The sequence below is a fragment of the Podarcis melisellensis genome (assembly GCF_964234715.1).
Source record: "Podarcis melisellensis genome assembly, chromosome: 3".
Lineage (NCBI taxonomy): Eukaryota > Metazoa > Chordata > Lepidosauria > Squamata > Lacertidae > Podarcis > Podarcis melisellensis.
In genome coordinates this window covers 87,875,991-87,891,801 of record NC_138530.1, presented here as the reverse complement: position 1 = coordinate 87,891,801, position 15,811 = coordinate 87,875,991, and the positions used below count along the sequence as shown (strand labels likewise).

Sequence of the window (15,811 nt, the reverse complement as noted above, 5' to 3'; positions counted from 1 at the left end):
CTTCTGGTTTTTTCGTGAATGTGTATTTTAAAATCTTCTTTAACTCATTGTATATTTTCTCCCAGAAGTCTTTCACTTTCTTACAATCCCACCACAAATGGAAGAAAGTGCCCTCTTTATCCCTGCATTTCCAGCACCGATTGCATGTCTTGTACATTTTTGCCAGTTTTACCGGCGTCATGTACCATCTATAAAACATCTTCATCATGTTTTCTTTTAACGTCATACAAGCAGTGAATTTTAATCCCTCGTTCCACAGTTTCTCCCAATCTTCGAATTGTATATTATGACCCACATCCCTGGCCCAGCTGATCATCACCGACTTAACTTCTTCGTCTTCCAGATTCCAATGTAACAACAGCTTATACATTTTAGATAAATTTTTGCCATCGTTATCAATAATCTCACTTTGAAATTTCGATTCCTTATCCGCAAAGCCTCGATCTTTAGCATCTTTCTTAAACATCTCATTTATTTGGAAGTAGTGCAGCCAATCATATACATGTTCTTTTACCTGCTCATACGGTTTTATTTTCCACTTTCCCCCCTCTTTAAATAGCAATTGGCCATATGTTATCCAAGTATTTCTCATATTGATTCCCTTTACACTCATGACTTCTAGAGGTGATAGCCAACGTGGTGTTCTAGGTTCTAATAGATTTTTATACCTGTCCCAGACCTCTATTAAGGGACCTCGGAGGATGTGGTTCTCGAAGCCTTTATGGACTCTCTTTTTCTCCTGCCATAGATAGGCATGCCATCCAAATCTATTTTCGTATCCCTCTAAGTCCAACAATTTGTTATTCTCTAGCTTAATCCACTCCTTCACCCAGCAGAGACATGATGCCTCATAATACAGTTTCAGATCTGGCAGGGCAAAGCCTCCTCTTTCTTTTAGGTCTGTTAATAATTTAAATTGGATTCTCGGTTTTTTGCCCTGCCAGATGTACCTAGAGATCACTCTCTGCCACTCTTTAAAGATCTTATTCCCTTTAATTATAGGGATACTCTGAAATAAAAATAATATCTTTGGAAGGACATTCATTTTGATCGTGGAGATCCTTCCCCAAAATGACAATTTCAACCTCCCCCACACCTCCATGTCCCTTTTTATTTCCTTCCACGCTGGTTCGTAGTTGTTTTTAAATAAGTCTATATTCTTGGGAGTTATCCATATTCCCAGGTATTTCACCTTTTTAACCACCTCTATTTGTGTTTGTTGTTGCATTATTTCTATTTGGTCTTGATCCATATTCTTCACAATCATTTTTGTTTTTTCCCTATTTAATTTGAAACCTGTCACACTTCCAAACTGTTCCATTTCCTCCAAAACCTCCTTTACCGTATTTATTGGTTCTTCAATCATTATTACCAAGTCATCTGCGAACGCTTTGATCTTATATTCGTTCTGACCAAGTGTCACCCCCTTTATTTTCTTGTTTTGTCTAATCGAATTCAAAAGAACTTCTAATACCGTTATAAAAAGTAGCGGTGAGAGCGGGCACCCCTGTCTTGTTCCCTTTTGTATCCTTATTTCTTCTGTGACTACATTGTTTATGATTAATTTGGCTTTTTGTTCTGTGTAAATTGCTTTTATTCCGTTAAAAAACTCTTTACCAATTTCCATATGTTCCAAGTTCCTCAGCATGAAGTCCCATGATATGTTGTCGAATGCCTTTTCGGCATCGACAAACATCATTGTAGCTTGTTTGTCAATCCTAACAGACAGGTATTCCATCATATTGATTATATTTCTTATATTGTCCTTCATCTGTCTGTTTGGAAGGAAGCCCGCCTGATCTTTGTGTATAATTTCTGATAAGATCTTTTTCATCCTCTTTGCAAGGATCGCAGCAAATATCTTGTAGTCTGAGTTGAGGAGTGAAATCGGCCTGTAGTTTTTGACTTGGGTTGAATCTGAGTCCTGTTTTGGGATAAAAGTGATGAATGCCTCCTTCCATGTTTCCGGGATTTCTCCTTTTCTTAAGATGTTGTTCATCACTTCTTTCAGTGGCGTTACTAAAATAGATTCCATTTCTTTATAGTAACAGGCGGTGAATCCATCCGGTCCTGGAGCTTTCCCCCTTTTTAATTCCTTAATCGCCTCTCTTATCTCCTCTATCTCAATTGGGGTATTCAATTGCTCTTTTTTTCTAGTCGGGATCTTTTGCACCTTTTTATCTCTTAGATATCTCTCTATCTTCCTCAGATTATTTCTTTCTCCTTTTTTGTAAAGTCTTCTGTAGTAATCCAAAAACCCCTTTCTGATTCCCTTCGGGTTGGTTACCTCTTCTCCTTCTACTATAATCTTGTTTATTGTGCTCTGTTCTTTCCTTTTTTTTAATTGCCATGCAAGCCATTTTCCTGATTTATTCGCAAATTCAAAATTTTTCTGTCTCAATTTCTTTATATTCCATTCTACTTCTCTATTAATTATGATAGCAAACTGTGCTTGTAGGGCTTTGATCCTTTCTTTTATCTTCCCATTGTTTGGTTTTTTAATTAATTTTTGTTCATTTACCATTATTTGATCCAAAATTTCTTTTGTTCCTTTTTCTCTATTTTTATTTTTAATTGTATTTTGCTGAATTCAGCTAAAGCATTGGTTTCAAAGTGTTCCATGTACAGGTTTGCGATGACCGGTGAGAGGGGTGATCCCATAGGTGCTCCTTCTATCTGTTTGTATCTTTGTCCATTGTGGATGAAGTACGTGTTGGTTAGGCAGTGGTTGGTCAGGTCCAAGATGTATTCGGGGGGATTGTATTTGTTTTGAATGGCTGTCAAGGCTTCATTAATGGGCACTTGTGTGAAGAGAGATACAACATCGAAGCTCACAAGTAGGTCATTAGGATGTAGGTTTTGCTTCTTTATTGTTTCTATGAACTGGAAGGAGTTTGGAACGTGTGAAGAGATGGATTCTGCATAGGGCTGAAGTTGCTTGGCGAGAAATTTAGCGAGATTTTGTAGAGGTGAGCCTATGGAGCTGACTATTGGTCTGAGTGGTGTTCCTTCTTTGTGTATCTTGGGGAGGCCGTAGAGTTTGGGGCATCTGGATGATTTTTCTCTGGGGATGATTCTTAGCTGGATTTCTTCACTGATAGGAGAGGCTTTTATTTTGGATTTGGTGGTTTTTTCCAGATAGGTGGTGGGATCTGTTTTTATAGGTTGGTAGGTAGGATCTTGGAGTAGGTTTGATAGTTTTTGACTTCATTTACATTTTTACTATATGTATTTTAAAAAAAATACTGCATATTTGACACTGGCAATTTAGCTTTATACACTTATGGGAACACAGGTGGGGACTGACTGAGGTAGACTGAAGAAGCTAGGCCATTTGGGCTGCACCTCCATGATAATGGGAAGACTTGGATTGGACACCATAGCCATCATATCTAGACTATGGATGTCCACACATGCACCAATTCCAAAATTATGAGCAGGTGATTTTTTCGATAAACAGCATAGTATTTGTTATAAAATGCATTGCTTTGCAAAGTATATTCACTCTCTCTTATTTTTATTTTTTTAGCATCCAGAAATCAGCTTAAAAAAAAAGGAGATTTTTTAAAAGGGGAATAAAAACTCTGAACCGTTGATTAAAGGAATCAGAAATCTTCTTGGCAAGTAACAGGCATTAAGAGAGAGGCCAGATGTCAAGCAAGTTAAAGACACATCCTTCATTAACTTTATACAGTAGAATTTGAGACTGCCAATTTAGCACTCAGAAGTGTGAAACGGAAAGGAAATTAATGACGGACTAAGGAGAAAGGCAACTTGGCTCTAGTTCTCATCAACGATCCTGTTTTTCTCCTTTCCCCCATCAAGGGCATTTTTGCTGGTCAAACATTATGCTTCCCACGTCTCCTTTTTCAGTGACCATGGCTAAAGAGGGGTTGTAACCATCATTATTAGCTTTCTCTTGCCTGGCTTTTCATTCTGTCACTACCTTCAGAATCCTGGGATTTCTGAAATCCCAACACCAATCCCTAAGCAAACAGACTGGAGTGAAGAGGGAAAAGATCAATTTTGCATACAGTTGTACATTGGAAGTTGAACAGAATCCATTCCGGAAGTCTGTTCGGCTTCCAAAACATTCCGAAACCAAAGCATGGCTTCTGATTGGCTGCAGGAAGCTCCTGCAGCCAATCGGAAGCCACAGAATCCCTATTGGATGTTCGGATTCCAAAGAACGTTCACAAACGGAACACTCATTTCGAGGTTTGCTGCGTTCGGGAGCCAAAACGTCTGAGTATGAAGGCGCTCAGAATCCAACAATTAACTATTAATGTAAGAATTACCCTGGATCTGACCAATGGTTCATTCCATCTAGTTTGTTTGCTTGTTTGTTTGTTTGTTTGTTTGGTTGGTTGGTTGTAAGTTGCTTTGGGTTCCCCTGGGCAAAATAAAGTGACTAACTAGCAAACTAATGGTGGTGGTGATGTACCTGGCTGGATAAACCCAGGATATCCCCCTGGACATGCAGGTATTCTATGCATATATGTCCATAAGACTTGCTTCCCATGCTTGCAAAATTCATGGCTGGGGTGCAGTCTGGGCTTACTCTGCACAGGTCCAAAACCCCTTCCCATGTGCATTTAAATTACAGTGATAGTAAAATTATCAAATTGTGTTGCTATGACTCTTTGACACAAAGCATCCAGGGGCAGGGGAAAGGCTGATCTGGATTGGGAGACTTTACACCAGTTCCATCCCTAACCTTCCTGCGTTGAGTGAAAAGGTCTGAAGGAGGGTTGTAAGCATGTTCAGATGCACAGTCATCAACTGAAGGTGCACAATGAGGTTGAGAGCTCAAAGAAGCACACGGTTCTTCTCCCCCCCATCCCCCACCCATCCATTTCATCCTCAAAACAACCTTGTGAGGTAGATTAGCCCAAGAGACAGACACTTGTCCAAGTTCACACAGCAACCTTTGTGTCTGAGTGGGGATTTGAACACAAGTCTCCCCAATCTTAGACTTACAGTATGGTACAATGGTTATGGGGTATCTCAAAGATGTGAGGCAAGTAACTTCAGCAATGGCTTGATATAGCAGAGCTGTGCAGACTGAGAAGATTTAAGATTTGTATTCTGTGCTGATTTTGTTCTTCTTTTCCCATTTGCATTGGTGCTTCCCTCTCAGCTTGTATTATAGTGATTATGGCCAGTGAAATTAGAAGTGGCTCGGCCTTACTCTGCCTTCAAACTAGTGGATGGTTACCCACTGCACAACTGGGAATGCGTTTCACAAATTCGCGAACTTCACAAGGAATAAGAAAAAGGGTTTTCAGCCTCATTAAATCTGTTTGATGAAATGCCACTTTCTTGAAGAGAGAATCCCTTTAGCTAGTTCTATACTTGTCCTCACAACCCACATTACAGTCACTCTTAGCTACTTTCAACATAATACCTGTAACCCCTTAGCCACTTTTAGAATATTTCCTATGGGTAATGCTTTCCAACATGAAAGAATTGAACTTATGCAAGGAGGATCCTGATCCTGACCAGGAATAAAAGAACCAACTCACCGGCTTTCAAACAAACTGTACTCTGTGGCACTTAATTATGTACATCATGCTACTTCACAAGAATATAAGGTCGTCTACAACCGGGGGGGGGGGGGAGTTTGATCAGTTTCTAGATTGTATCTGCAAATATCTACCTTGAAAGTCGGGTGAGAAAGGAAAGGGGTGATATTTTGAGGATTTTACAAGCCTATTTTTCCTCTGCAGAAGCAGCTATGCTGGGCAATATTTGTTTGCCAGTTAATGCTGAAGCCTTGAGCATAGCATTTAAAGGCCTTCCATTTCATTTCTATATCAGTGGAGGCTGGTCCATTAGGGAGAAAGGGGCACAGCAATAGCTCAGTTGGTTAGAGTGTGGCGCTGTTAACACCAAGGTTGCAGGTTTGATCCCTGTATGGGACAGCTGCATATGCCTGCATTGCAGGGGGTTGGATTAGATGATCCTCAGTGTCCCTTCCAACTCAAAAACTCTATGGTTTTATGATTCTATGTGCCCCACCGGCAGTCTTGATTCTTCCAAGCCCCCCTGCTTGCCTTCTTACATACAACTAATTCAGAAGAGTAGACCTGACTCTCAGCTCTCCTCCTGCCATAGCTGTCAACCTTCCCCTTTTTTTGCAGGAAATTCCCTTATTTCAGCGCCATTTCCCGCTGCTATCCCGGATTGTTAGATATCCCATAGACGGTCTCCGGGACAGGTAAGGCTGCTGATCCCTTATTTTCAAGGCTGCTGATCCCTTATTTTCAAATCCGAAAGTTGGCAGCTATGCCTCCTGGTCTGTGTCACCCTTGCAGAATTCAGCAAGAAGGAGGCCAATACTAGACTGTGTTGGCTCCACCTGTCATTGACTCTGGCTCCACCTAGTGTTGGCCTTCCTGCCTCCTGCCCTACCAGTCCCCAAGACATCCCTGCACCATTTTACTTGAGCCATAACTGGTGTCCAATTGTTTGCAAAAAGAGAGACTCTCCTGCCTTAGCACCAACTAATTAATAAAACACACACATCCATTATTTACAGCTATATCAATACAGCTATAGAGAGAGCATACAACTGACAAGCCGCTGTGTGTGTTTAATTGCTTATTTCACATTCTTTAAAACATGATGGCAATACAAAACATCTCTCCCTGCTCTGTGTTTGTATGTTTTGCACTCTCACAAGACAATAAAAACAACCCAGTGTCCCCCAGCCACTCCATTTACAGCTAATTTCCAAGAAGGGCAGAGCAGAAGCAATAAAGCATTTAAAACACACAGCCGCAATCTTTATTTACAATGTATGTTTGCTGAGAACTGTATCTAGCAATGTTGCAGAAACTCATATTAAATGGATACCTGCAGCACTCTAGTGGCCAGTCTTCAAAAATGCAGCATTACAGTGAAAGTGAGGCAAAAATGATCAAGAGCTTCTTTTGTATATATGTTACAAAAAGACTGCAATTATATCACACAGTGATCTAGGAGTAAGTCCCATTGAAGTCGACGGGGCTTGCTTCTGAGGACACATGTACATTAACAACATTGTGAATGTATTAAAACAAATATGGAAACATATTTGAAATGTTTTATCAGGCCCAGATAACATTTGAGCTTTGCTCAGGGTGTCATATTACCAAAGTCCACCCCGGTCTCAGTGAATGCTAACATTCACCTGTGAATCTCAATGTTCACCAAATTTTGGGCATTTAGTGTAAGACACTGATGCACATTTAATCATTTGATATTAGGTGACACATCTGAAAACATGTGATGTTATCATTTCTCCAGAGTGATTCAGCTGAGTCAAACACTTAATGACATCAAGTTTTCTCTTCTGCATGTGAATTCAAAGCTATTTTGAGTGAAAATTGTTTTATTTTGCAACAATTCAGCAACCTGATGTTTCATCAGGATGACTAAATTCCTGAGTGTTTTACATAACTCACTTCACTTTACCAAATGTCTATATAAGGTGAGAAGCAGAATTTCTGTCCATAACAGGAATATTAATATTTTTTTAAGCCAATGCAACATATTTTCCAACTCAGGTGATGCCTGGTTAATATAATGAATCTTCTACTACTTCCCTTGGGAGGCTATTAAATAACCAAATAGTTCTCTCAATCACCAAGTCTTTAAATATTCAGCTGTTTTTTTCTGCTTTAATTTTGTTCCATTTATCTAACTGGCATTGCAAAACTCCCCAAAAGCATTTAAGCTCTTTTATAAAAGGAAAAGTGATTCAAAGAGATTTGGCACTATTTTAATGTGGAATTCTTTCCCTAGATGCATATGAATACTCTTTCCATGGCTAGAATAATCTGGTACCCAATTTAGCTATGAGAATTAGGATATGGTTTGATTGATTGACCTTTTATCTACAAACCTGTGGGGAAGCCGAAAGGAAGGCAATAGTAATGTATTATTCAAAAAGGATAATTGCACAGTGATAACACATAGAGAAAAGGTCCAAAATAATATAATTGTAACAGTGAGACAACTGTCTAGGCCAATGATTGTCATCCTTTTTGGGCCCATGGACACATTTGCAAACTGAGGAAATTGTCTATCCTCTCTCTCTCTCTCTCTCTCTCTCTCTCTCTCTCTCTCTCTCTCTCTCTCTCTCTCTCCAACCCACCCACCCACCCCCTGGTCTATTGGCTAAAAAGAATATTTCTTTCAAAACCAAATTTCACAGAGTAGGAGACACTCTGCAGGCCTCAGTGAAGGCCTTTTGAGGTACACATGTATCCATTAATGTCATGTTTGTGACCCTTGCTCTAGGCAACCCAGTTAGGAAGAGGAGGATGGTGATAATGTGATAACAGAAGGCAAAAGTGCTCTAGGGATGTGATCTTTAATAAACGTACTACTTGAGATCTCCATACTTAAGAGCACACTTCAATGAATGTGATTGTTCATATATGTAAACTAGCAACCTTTCTCTCCATGATACTTTGCCTCTCAGCCTTTTTAATTGCAAACAAACAAAACACAGCAGAAAACCATCACCAAACAGCTACAGCTTTACCTGAGGTTTCATTTTCTTCTTGAATCAACATGGCCTCACTTCTTTGTACTTCCTGCTATCATTTAACCCTCCTGATCCTCCATATTGCTTCTGTAAGGCCTATGCTCTCTTTTCAGCTTTACCTTATCCACTGTACTTGAATTATGAATCCTCTGGGCAGGGAGCAATTTATTGTATGTGTAAGGGTCGCAAGCAGGTTAAGAACCCTTTAAGTCCGCCTTCCCGACCCAGGTGCCTTCTGAATGTTTGGGACTACAATTTCCATTAGTTCCAGCCAACAAGGCCAGTGGTCAGGAAAGTTGGGAACTGTAGTCCAAAACACCTGGAGGGCACCAGGTTGGGTTAGGCAGCTTTAATGTCTGGATAAGAATGCTGATTTGTTTTTTGTTTGTTTGTTTATTAAATATTAAATATTTCTTGGTTTACAAAAGTACAATGGCACATTGGTTTACGAACTTAAACCATTCCAGAAGTCCATTCTTAAACCAAAGCGTTCTTAAACCAAGGTGTGCTTTCCCATAGCAGCGGGGGACTCAATTTACAAATGGAACACACTCAACAGGAAGCGAAACATGTTATTATTCCAAGGCAAGGTTCACAAACCAAAACACCTACTTCCAGGTTTGCAGTGTTCTTAATCCAAGTTGTTCATAAACTATGCTGTTCTTAAACCAAGGTACCACTGTATGTGCAATGTCTCTTTTTTCAAGTTACATTTTCTACAGATCAGTTTCATTTGTTGGGACATTAGTGTTACATTAGGAAGAAAAGGGGGAAAGAGGTGGAAGGTGCCTGATGAGTGAGGGTGGGGTTGGGTGGTGATGTTTCTATTCTACTTAATGTATGTGTGGGGTTTTATATCAGCATCGCTTGTGCAGGTTCTCTTTGTTATTTGCTTGTGTTTCTTTGGTGGTGAGAGAGGTTGGGGTAGACCTAGGGTGTTGTTGCTTGCTTGTGATTGGCTGTGGTGAACTTTGTTTTCATGTGTGAGTGGTATGTGTGTGTGTTTTTGTACCAGGTTAGCCGTATTGATTTTTGTCATTGTCTTGTTGGACTGTTTATGTGATAAAGGGGAGCCATACCAGAGTGAAGACGTCTTCTTCTATTTGTCCTTTGTCCCCATGTCAGTTTTAGTTTATTGGTTAGTTTTTCTAATAAGGCTGTTTCCCATACTATTTGATACCATTGGTCCATGCTTACTCCTGACAGGTCTCTCCAGTGTCTGGCTATGATGTTTCTGGCTGCTGAGGGTAGGTTCACCCCACATATTATAATTTACTTTTACTGGAAGGCAACTATAGGTGTTAACCCAGAGAAAAGGACAGAAAGGAGAAACCCTCAAACAGGGCTGGATGTGGATGTGGGGAGAGGCAGAGCAACAAAAATCCAGTTTGCTCTCTTCCAGTGCTTTGATTTCCTCCCAAGCTTCTTATTCCCCACACAAACGGCAACTTCTGATGATAGCAAAATGAATACAACCCTGCCTTTTAAAATAAGCTACAAATGAAACAACAAAAAAGGCCCAGACAAAATCCATCTCAACACCTGCCCACCTGTCAGCTACATAAAACCAATCTGCTGAAGCAATAGACATCAGCCGCTGAAGCAAGCCCACTACAAAAGGAAATAAGTTACAGTTTTCTTCAGACATTTTAGTCATTCATCTCCCCTAAGCCCCTGCGGAATAAGCTCTACCTGTAATGTGAGACACTACTAGAATCTCTGCTTCACCCAATGATAGTAGCAATCTATTGTTTCTGAACTATGTTGTCCCTTGAGTTATATCTCAGCTCATGCATTTTTTATCTGTGTGACAATCGTTGTAGCATCACACCTACAACAGAGGAAATAAGACATTGCTGATATGGTTTCTGAGTTTCTTCAACATTTTGCTGCAGCCTCATATAAAATGCAATCAATTAAACAACAATAAAACCAAGGCAAAAACTGGAAAGCAGCTATATCTAGTTCAGACTGGGATCCAGAATATACACCTGTATTTGAAGCAGTATATGGTGAAGCAGAGTTTCATGTTGTGTAAACACACAGGGACAAATAGTGGACACATCCTGGTGCATACTGACTGGTGGCCTGCCAATAACAATGCATGTTTTCTGAATGTTTACAAACATATGTCACCTTTTCAAATGTGATGGTATTTGCCACTGCTGAGTGCCAGTGCAATGTAGTGATAAGTTGACATAAGACCAGTAAGACCTGGTCATCCTCAGCACCAGCCTTAGAGAGGAGCTGCAGCTTATTTGGTTAGTTCCACCTTCCATTCTACCAGAAGCTGCCCTTGGCCTGGTTGAGGGGCTCCAGCTGAGGCCAAACTATTGATAGTCTGTCCCTATCACCAGTGCATAACTCTGGTGCTTAAATGCTTACATTGATTGGTCATACACTACCAGACCATGTTCAGGGTTCTTGCATTAATTTACAAGGTATTTAATAACATGGGTCCAGGATACCTCAGAGAGTGTCATGCTTCAAATTCCTAGGCTCATCCCACAAAGAGGGGATCCCCCTCCTCAAAGTATGATGACAGATCTCTTAGGAAGAAAGAGTTAGTTAGACATAGCCACATGGCAGAGGGGTTCATGAAGAGAAGACCCAGCGCAAGCTGCTTGAATTTGAAACCAGGGAGTAGATTCCCATATCATTGGGCTAACCTTTAGATTTACTTTCTTAGCTTTTTGAACGAGTTCAGAATCCTTGCAGTTGGTAATGAAAGTGAAAGAATGGCAGACCAAAAGCAGCAGACTGCTAATATTTTCCCCTACCAGACTGCCAGGAGAATCAGTTTCAGTTTATTCTCCAGCACATAAAAGACCAAGTATCCACACAAAGCATCTGAAGATACTTCACCACTGTGACCTACTTGCAGCAGGAGCAGAAGGACAATGGTTTTGGAATAATATCTGATTGTAGCATGTCTGCTGTCAACGAATCCTTTCAAAAGGGCATCCTTCTAAAGGAAATGAAAATGCAGGACTGCTGAGGTATTGCTTTGAAGAAAAGTCCAAGATACAGAACAGTATTTTATACAATAGTTTCTTCACACTACCATTTATTGTTTGGTTAGAAAAATGGGGTTATTTTCTAGATGATTTCTTTTTCCAAGTCAATGTAAGCACTTCTACTCATGAAAGGTGGGGCCCCAGGTTTCTTCTAATCTACTTACACACACATTGCAGCTATTCATAAAAGGTGCACCTGAGTCCTAGGAAACCCTTTGGAACTGAATGTAATTCAACAGAGGGCTGTAGTGGGTGGTGGTGCCCAGCCTTGTGTGAGTGGAAGTGTTTTCTGTTAGTGCAACACCAGTGCTGGATACAACCCTTAAACCCATGTCTTCTCCCACTATGTACCCTCCAGATGCTTCAGACTACAAATCTCATCTATGATGGTGCTGGCTAGGCCTGTCATTCAAAACATTTGGAGGACACCAGGCTGGGGAAGGATGCCCTAGCATATTACCCCCTCTCCCATTTCAATTAATAGAAGTACCATATCTTCTGCATTACCAAACAAAGAGAAATGGCATGACTGCCTCCACAGTACAACTACAGGGTTCATGTGATGGGAAAGGGTGGAAACATGTAGGTTGACCTGATTTCCCTTTTAGGGAAGGTCTGGTTTAAAAATGCACGCAACTCAAAAGCTTTCTACTAATTTCCCATGAAGTAAAATATATTTATAAAGAATAGGAAAATCAAATCAACAAATATTCTGAAAATGGACTCCTCAGAGGAAAATGGCTAGAATCACAAATATGTAATCTTGACCTGCAAACAATAGAAAACTTCATAATGCCATCTATGATAGGCAAGCTTACACCAGACCAACACTCATTCCTCAATAGCCCAATACAAGAATCCAAGATATTGACCATTATCAAAAGGCTGAAGCATGGGAAATCCCCAGGTCCCGGTAGATTCAGTGCCACATTCTACAAAAAGTTTAACGTTGAACTTGCTCCATGGCTCACTAACCTTTTTAACAACATACTTGAAGGCGGTTCTATTATTGAATCCTGGAGACACTCCAAGACAGTGTTTCTATGTAAACCTGATAAGGACCCAACTCTTGTAGGATCTTACTGATTTCCTTAATTAATTAGGATGTAAAAATATTGTCAGCGGTAATGGTAAAGAGGTTGAATGTGTTTAAAGGTCCACTGACATCCCCCAATCAAACAGGAGTTACACCAAAGCAACACATATGATACTCTTTCTGCTGAGCCTTGAACACCACCCATAATTTTTCCCCAAGCAGAATCCAGGCAGTCTTCATTTCCTTGGATACATTCAAGGCCTTCAACAGAGTTAAATGGAGCTTTATTAAATTTTTGTTAAACAAAATGATTTGGGGCTGGGGAAAATTCCTCCACTTTGTAGACAAAATGTATTTTTTTTAAAAAAAACACACCTCAGAAACAATCTAATGAATGGCAATCTGACTACAGCAAGGTACTAAAGAAAGTTGCCTGTTGTCCCCTGCAACTCTTTGCACTAGTGATCAAAACCCTGGAAAACAAGATCAGAAATGGTAGCAACATTTAAGGCATAACATCAGGAAAAAGCTCACATACCAACAATCTGTTTGCTAATGATGTCTTAATAATGGCAGAAAATCCCAGTCGAGCTTAGCCAGCTCTTCAATCCATTTTACAGCAGTTTCATGCAGCAGCAAGACTCAAAGAAAATAATTCAAATTTCACAATAATGACCTTCAATATTCTTAGAGAAGCAAAAAACAACAACAAAAACACAAAAACCCCACCTGCAAACCTTGTCTGGCTTCCAGCCATGTTGTGGGTGGTTCAGATATGTTGCGGGTGATGCTAACTAAAGATTTAAAGTATCTGTACAAAAGAAATCACGCCAGTCTTGCTTCAAAACTAAAATCTGACCTTTGTAGGTGCAGGTGGAAACATATAGTCCTTTTCATGGCTTGGTCACATTGCCATCCTCAAAATGACCACCTTACCTTGCTTTCTATTTTTATTCCAAGTTCTGCCAACAGACATTCCAACCAAGACCCTCAAGAAGTAGTAACACACAATGGAACTCTACGCCAACAAAGGCAAGCACAGCAAATCAGCCCAAATTACTCTCTATAGACTTAGATCTAGAGAAAGCCTCAGCTTTCCCAACTTACAGTTTTATTTCGACACCTTCCAACTAAAGCAAATGCTCCACATCATCAGAGGTTCAGACATTCCCTGGATAAGAATGGAGTCCTCACCACAATCATTAACAATACAAGGCCTTCCTTTATTGCCCATGTCCTGGAATGCAGTCAAGAAAATTAAAATTCCATTCTTAAGACTTACCTTCTTGGTCTGGAAATGTTGAGCTCCTCCTCTGGCACCCCTTCCATCTATGGCTTTCCCTTTCCTCAATCGTCCGAGCTTTTGACAAGAGGATAAGTATCTATAATATAAAGAATGGGTATTCAGACTTCACAATCTTCCTCCTAAGGGCAAATCCATTGAAAAAGAAGCCATAGCAGTCAGGCATCTTCTGCACATGATTGCGGGATTTACCATCCACTAACCCAGAAATATTACCTCGGGTTAAGAACTTTGCTTCAGGATGAGAAGAGAAATCGTGCAGCAGCGACAGCAGGAAGCCCCATTAGCTAAAGTGGTGCTTCAGGTTAAGAACAGTTTCAGGTTAAGGACAGACCTCCAGAACGAATTAAGTTCTTAACCTGAGGTACCACTGTACTACATAACGGAAGTTTTTCTTCTGCTTCAAGTGGAACAGAGAGATGCTTCACTCCCAATGGTGCAGCGGGATTAGTCACATGGTCAAATCTAAACACAAAGCAGCTTGGGATTTCAGGTGTTAGTCTCACTGACATCAAAATGAAAAGGGAAAAGGTATGTTGCTTAAGCATTATTTTACAGTTGCAGCCTTTGTTTGATTGTTTTGCAAAATCTTCCACTTATACAGAACCAACAGTTTATATTTGTCCATATTAGACTGCTCCCGGTGAGAGAATATAACATCCTGATTGTATGACTGTGAATCTCTATTTCAATTTTTACATTTTTAAAAATTACCTGTTTGCTTGGTTTCCACAGTATTTTCTGTTGCATCAAATAAAAATAATCCTTCTTATTTCCTCTTTCCCGCTATGAAAAATACGGGCAATATAATAGAGCTCAGATAACATGCTATGAGGAATTGTACACATTTAAATGAAGGCATATACTTCAAATCCAGAATCCTAGTTAAGTGGTCTCAGGAACCTCGACTCATTCATCTCACCCTGGCTGAGAGAAAAATAGTACAGTGTCTTGTGAATATGCAAATTACTGAGTATTAATTACCTCCAGCAGCCATATATTCCAAGTTTAAGTGTTAGAACTCAGCCAAGGCAATAAGACCAAATCAGGTCTGTCTTCGTAATTTACATTTTTATAGTTCTTCCTAAAGCAATCCAGAATTGACTTTTACTGCCATGAGAGGGCATAAGCTAGTATATAAATGTACTTACTACACTTGTTATAGATGTTGCTTTTAAACAGGGCTACACTATTCAACTGTTTTAAACACTGTGTAACATCCTGGAGTAAAAACTAGCACCGGTGAAAGTGGAGCACCTGAAGGAGCAATAAAATGAGTAACCAATCAGTCCTGTGCATGTAAAATCCCACAGGTCTGATAGGGGCATAACCCTACATTACAGTACAAAGGCTTGCAGCTAAACTCCCAACAGCTGAGAGGAGATCAAGGGCAGTACTACACATTGCCTCATCAAACTGTGTTCCAAAATGTTAATACACCCTGGAAGTCATTGTGGTGTATTGGTTAGTGTGTCAGGCTGGGAGAGCAGGGTTCAAAGACCCACTCAGTCATGACCACCCTTCATCCAAAGATCACAGGCTGGGAACAACATAAAAATGTGTTGCTCTCAGACTGAGCCTCATAGCAGCTTCAACTCACAACAGGTAGCCGCACTTTCACTGAGAGGTCTTTCTCCATTTAAAGGAGTCCAGTCTTCTGCAGGTGTTTACTGGATGACGGGTGGTATACAAATTAATTAAATAAATAATAAAAATGCACAGGATCTCTAAACTGATTTAGAATTGCTAGAGGACTTCAGGAGAATTATGCTTGAGTCATAAGTCTATCTCCTACAATGCAAGTTATGAACCAGGAAAATTGCAAGATTCAGTTCCATCATTAATCTTCACCTCTCCCTCACCTGCAATATGGGGATAATAGCATTGACCCACCTTATAGGAATAAGGACTGTTAGAAG

The 15,811-nt window shown here is 40.1% G+C and overlaps 1 long non-coding RNA gene across 2 annotated transcripts in view; it reads right to left on the bottom strand.

The window, feature by feature from the left end:
- LOC309367362 overlaps positions 1–15,150 on the bottom strand; it is a 33,761-nt gene extending 18,611 nt beyond the window's left edge. For both annotated transcript variants that reach the window (XR_014167088.1, XR_014167089.1), the window contains exons 1-2: positions 15,044–15,150; positions 13,872–13,971 (exon numbers count right to left, since the gene is read on the bottom strand). This is a non-coding gene — a long non-coding RNA (uncharacterized lncRNA). The remainder of the gene's footprint in view (positions 1–13,871; positions 13,972–15,043) is intronic.
- Positions 15,151–15,811: the final 661 nt, after the last annotated feature.